The sequence below is a fragment of the Tachysurus fulvidraco genome, chromosome 22, assembly GCF_022655615.1.
Source record: "Tachysurus fulvidraco isolate hzauxx_2018 chromosome 22, HZAU_PFXX_2.0, whole genome shotgun sequence".
Lineage (NCBI taxonomy): Eukaryota > Metazoa > Chordata > Actinopteri > Siluriformes > Bagridae > Tachysurus > Tachysurus fulvidraco.
This window is the reverse complement of record NC_062539.1, coordinates 3,818,905-3,825,202: the sequence shown is the minus strand read 5'-3', so window position 1 is coordinate 3,825,202 and position 6,298 is coordinate 3,818,905.

Sequence of the window (6,298 nt, the reverse complement as noted above, 5' to 3'; positions counted from 1 at the left end):
GAGGATAGAAGTCTAGAAGTCAAACGAAAGCAAGTGTCTAATAGTATAAGCATGTAAAACATGCAAACATCTACAAATATATCAATAAATCAATCAGTAAATAAATAAATAAATAAATAACAGTTTGCAATTTGAAATCAACAAAAGTGAAATCTATATATCTATAATCTTCTAAATCTATAAGCAATCATAAATAAACAGGTATCTAAAAGTATAAGAATACATACATACATACATACATACATACATACATACATACATACATACATACATACATACAAAAAAGAAAGAAAAAAGAAGGAAAGAAAGCTATCTATCTATCTATCTATCTATCTATCTATCTATCTATCTATCTATCTATCTATCTATCTATCTATCTATCTATCTATCTATCTATCTGTCTGTCTATCTGTCTATCTATATGTGTGTCTATCTGTGTGTCTGTTTGCCTGTCTGTCTTTACACTTATCTATCTATCTATCTATCTATCTATCTATCTATCTATCTATCTATCTATCTATCTATCTATCTATCTATCTATCTATCTATCTATCTATCTATCTATCTATCTATCTATCTATCTTCTTCAATAAGACCACGTACCGCAGGTTTTATAATGCGAAAGAAGAAAGAAAAAATCGATTTGACCGTAAGCTCTAATTAATGAATGAAATGAAATTAAACAAATAAAAAAAATAATAGGGAGTAAAAGTTGAAGATGTAATTGGAATAAATGTGACCTCTAACCGTTTACAGTGATTAATTCATCTGGAGAGCTTACTTGCTCAGAGAATGCAGAAATGAGCCGCGGGAATTTCAGCACTATGGAGAGCGACACGTGACCGCGCCTGAACGTGACCGCGCCTGAGCGTGGAAATGAGCGTGAAGGGCAGGAGAGCTACGGAGTGTTCAATAAGTAGCTTACACCAGCCACTTAAAGTGTACAAGCACCGACCCCTGCTAATTACTGCAACTCCATAAGAGACAGCCATGAATGCTAACAAATTCAGAATGAATCTCCAGTGTCCACACAAACACAGACACAAACACACAAAGCTGTACAATTGAAACACATTTCCCAAGTTTAAACATCTTGCATATAGTCAAGATTATTCGAACTATTTCTAATTTAACAGTTTTTTCTAATATTTTTGAAGTTTATAAAGAGTATACAAGCTACAGTCAAAGTATTGTAAATGAAATTTCAGTATGACACTGAAGCTGTCTCAGTAGGTGCCCTCAAATGCCTATATGCCTATCTACTATGTAACGAGCTGGAATAGAAAGTTAGCCAAGTATTTACTACAGTATCTTCAGTATATGGCCAAAGGCTTGTGGATGCTTGACACCTATGTATTAAAAATAAATAAATAAATAAATAAATAAATAAATAAATAAATAAAATACTGTTGCCACAATATTAGGAGCAGGCATGTGTATAGACTGTTGCATAACAACGTCCCGTCATTGGATCTAAACACCGTTCCGGCATGACAATCCCCCTGTGTTAAGGTTGGAGTGGAAGAACTCGAGTGACCTGCACAGACCTCACTGACCTCATTTAACACCTCTGGGATAAACTGGATCCCTGATTGCAACCCAGACCTCCTCACCATCCCAGCATCAGTGTCTGATCTCACTAATGCTCTTGCTGCTGAATGAACACCAATCCCAACAGCCATGCTCCAACATCTACTGGAAAGTCTTCTCACATCAATGGAGCTTATTATAACAGTACTGTAGAGATTAATAAATCTGAGCAAGCACAAACTGTATGTATGTGATGGTCAGGGTGTACAAACTTTTGCCCATATAGTCTGTGTCATTAAGAAAATCTGTGAATCAGTGAAAATGTCTGTATGTTAGACTGAAAATTAATCATTTTCGTTTTTTTCATTAAAACTCATGCTATAAACCTAGATAAACACACCAGCCAAATTATTAGGCCCACTGTACTAAAACTGGGTTTTAACGGTGCGAGCAGCTTGTCTGGAGTGGTTACAGACATCACAGAGTACTAAACGCTAACACATGTAGCGTTATGAACAAATACAACTTTTGCACTTAATGGAACAAAGAGAAGAATATTCCATAATGCTATAAATGGCTTACAAGAAACATTTTCAGATTTTTTTAAAGGTAGAATAGAGGTATTCTTAAGGGTACTACTTCAGTTACAAGTGATGCATCATTCATTCACCTTATGAGCACTTTATTCTCATCAGGGTCACAGTGGATACAGAGAATACTGGGCATGAAGCTGGAATATAAGTTGAATAGAATGACAGGTTGGAGGTGGGGGGGGGGCACTGGTGGAGCCATTTGAATCCAAAAGTGGTTCAGCTTTCCTTAAAGTCCTCGTTGAAAGCTGATCATTTTGTGCTCGAATGCCTCTCAACAGTAGACAATGAACGTCCGCTGATAATCTGATCACAAACAGCAAGCTACATTCATTTTAGAGTTTCACTGCGTGTGGGGTTAAAAATAAAAGATTTCAATGCGTTGTCATGGTTACAATGTTCGTTTTTTTTTTTTTTATGGTATTGTAAAGCTTTTGTGAGTCTGCTTTTAGAAATAGATGACCTCTTTGTACCCGGCATTGTGTGCGTGCTTTTGTGGAAGTGCCTACATGATCATGATGATGGTTCTCACAGCGCATGGTGCGGAGGAAGAACAAGCGCACTTCACCTTCGGTGATCTTAACCAGGAGTATTTTTGGCACATCCATGCTGCTAATTAAGGCGAAGCCTGAGACAAACACACTGCAAGTGATCGACATCCTGACGTCTCGCTCAAGGCCGGAGGGGACTAACAGAGTCTGTCCTCGGATAGGTCACATCTGAGTGGCCGTTTTTTTTCTTGATCAATGAAGAAAGGTGAAGGACAGAAAATTGAGAATGGAGCTTTCTGGAGACGGCGATCACACAAAGCCTGGGTATCCATGGTGATGTGGTCCTGGCCTTTTATTGCAGCACTTTCAATTTCTTTGTCGTTATACATTGCGGAGCTGTAAATGCCAATGGCGTAACATGAACAGAAATACTACAACACTGAGTTCAGCATGGAGGTGTTTTTTTTTTTTTTATAATGATCACAAAATGGTGCAGGGATGAAAGGAACTATCTGGGGAAAGGCAAGGTTTTGCTTGTAGGTGGTGAATCAATAAGGATAGTGAGAGTATTTGTTGTGTGCACTGAGTTTCTGAGTCAGCAGCGTCTTGAGGAAATTCTGTGGGTTTTGTGAGTTTGGATGCAGCAGGGAGCGTTTAACATGAGTACTGTCTTCCAGCCTTGAAATCCATCTCACTGTCACCTCTTTGAGAGTCAGGTGGGTTTCATGAACGAGAAGCTTACTGACTTAATTCAGCACAATAAGAAAACGAATAATTGAAGGTGAAATAACAGATCAAGTGCTGCCTAATAACAAAGGTTGACACCATGGACTAGGACATGAACAGACATACTGTCTATTTCATTTTATTAGCCTTATTATTAAAGGTTTAGTTCAATATGTAGATCTTTTCATTCACTGACAATTTCTTCTTCTTCTACTTTTCCGTTATCGGTCGCCACAGCGAATCATTTGTTTCCAGCTAACTCTATTCTTAGCATCCTCTACTCTCACACCAATTAACTTCATGTCCTCATTTAACACATCCATATAATGTATCTCCTCTTTGGCCTTCCTCTTGTCCTCTTACCTGGCAGCTCCATCTCCACCATCCTTCTGCCAATATAACCATCTCCCTCCTCTGTACATGTCCAAACCATCTCAATCTAGTCTCTCTGACCTTGTCTCCAAAAGAGCCAACCTGAGCTGTCTCTCTGATGTGCTCGTTCCTAATCCTATCTATCTTGGACAATCTTAAACAGAAACATCCGTTAAATATCAGAGGTTTGAACGACTCACAGGTGATTTTTATAATACGATCGCCGTAAAATCGAACTAAAAGGGTACGTAACCTGTCCGAGGTACAGTACGTAACCAGTCTGAATACTGATAACTTTGTCTTTTGTATAAAGTGAATCAGATTTCACATTTCTTAAGCATGTGGCCAGAAAAGTGTGCAAAAGACTTTTAACAGACCTTCTGTTGAGAAGCAGACTCAAAGGAGTCTGATTTAATCACAGGGTTTATTTAGTAATAACAAAAAGCAAAAAAAAACAGACATGCAAAATTATTGGAACATACAAACACAGACATAGCAGATAATCAACAGGATAAAAGAGAAGAATATCAGTGCTAATTGGAACCGTATAATCATAATAACGAGCCTTAAAACAGAAAAATTACAGGAAATAACATCACAGACCTACAGGACGTATTGTGGAACAGAAAAAAGAGGCATAAAAAAAGTTGAGAAACAAACGTATATTAGGGGAAACAGGTGAACATTATTATGGGAATTCATGGCCTAATGGTTAGAGAGTCTGACTTGTAACCCGAAGGTCGTGGGTTCGAGTCTCGGGCCGGCCACGACTGAGGTGCCCTTGAGCAAGGCACTGAACCCCCCAACTGCTTCCCGGGCGCCGAAGCATAAATGGCTGCCCACTGCTCCGGGTGTGTGTGTGTGTGTGTGTGTGTGTGCGCACTTTGGATGGGTTAAATGCAGAGAACAAATTCTGAGTATGGGTCATCGTACTTAGCTGTATGTCACATCACTTCAGTGCTGGTGGGTCTGCGGCGGCCATGTTTGTCAGCCGCGGTGAAATAGAGACTGTGACGTAACCCGACGTGAAACCTTCACATTAATGATCTAACTCTACATATGGATTCTCGTGACACTAGATCATGTTAAAAGTGCTCTATACAAAAATAACTGAATTGAACTTTTTTACTCTGAGAGAAGATGTCAATCAAACACGGTCACTGCATTTGAATATTACGTAACTGAGTGGTGATTTTTCATTCCAATCTTCTTGGCTGTTCAATATAGCAGTCTAGATTGCTGCTGTTTAATATTTCACAGAGTGCTCCCTGGGATTGTGGTTACCATGTTGGCCAAGAAGAAGAAGAAGAAGAAGAAGAAGAAGAAGAAGAAGAAGAAGAAGAAGAAGTGGGAAAATTATTTTCTTTTTTCGAAAGACTATCTTTTATCTTCATCTTGACTGAACCCTGTCTATTGGTTCTCATCTATCTCTGCTCTGGGAGCTTTGGGATTTTTCCCAAGCTGGAGAATTGTTAATATTTGGGTCACATCAAGGTTTGTGCGGCAGAGAGCAGGCGGTGGTGATCGAAGCCTGCCATGAGGGAGATGAGCTGACCCACATTTGAAGCTTTTGAATGCGGTCTCTGGATAGTTGAGGCTCTTTAGGGACCGTATATTGGTTATGAAATGAGCTTAATGCTTTGAGAAATCCATGTACATGCCGTGTGTACGGAGAAGACCGCGATTAATTTGAACATGTGACAAGCTTTGGTTTATACACATACAGAGTATATGTAAAGTGTGTGGGTATATACATTAGTGGAATTGTGCGTCTGTGTGTGTGTCAGTGTGTGTTTGTGATAAAAGCCTGTAAAACCCCTGGGCTGCGTTGATCCATGTCAACCCAGATCAGTGTAATTAACTTCAAATATAAATGTCAGGAGGACATGGAGGCGTGTGAGACCCAGCTCAGCATGATGTGCATTCTACTTTTGGGCCCACACACACACACACACACACACACACACACACACACACACACACACACACACACACACATATATATATATATATATATATATATATATATATATATATATATATATATATATATATATATATATATATATATATATATATATATATATAGTATATATAGCCTTCCCACTTTCTCTGCAATGCCCAGAGAATAACGTTATCAATATCTGATGAGACCTGGAGAGAGAATATGACTGTGTGGGCGATTAAACAATAAAATTGTGTGTGTGTGTGTGTGTGTGTGTGTGTGTGTGTGTGTGTGTGTGTGTGTGTGTGTGTGTGTGTGTGTGTGTGTGTGTGTGTGTGTGTGTGTGTGTGCATGCAGTAATGTGCATATCCTTCTTTTCTTTAGACACAATGGTTTCAGGCATTATAATTTTGCCAGAGTAATGAAGAATTAATGACTGCAGTCTAAGCAGCGAAAGGTTGGGCATAACAAAAGGAGGACAACGTGAGCAGCAGTGGGTCTGACAGATGTTTCTCTCTTCGGTAATCTTTAGTTTAGGATAGAAAAGAAATTACACACACACACACACACACACACACACACACACACACACACACACACACACACACACACACACACACAAATATGCAGATGAAATAATGGAT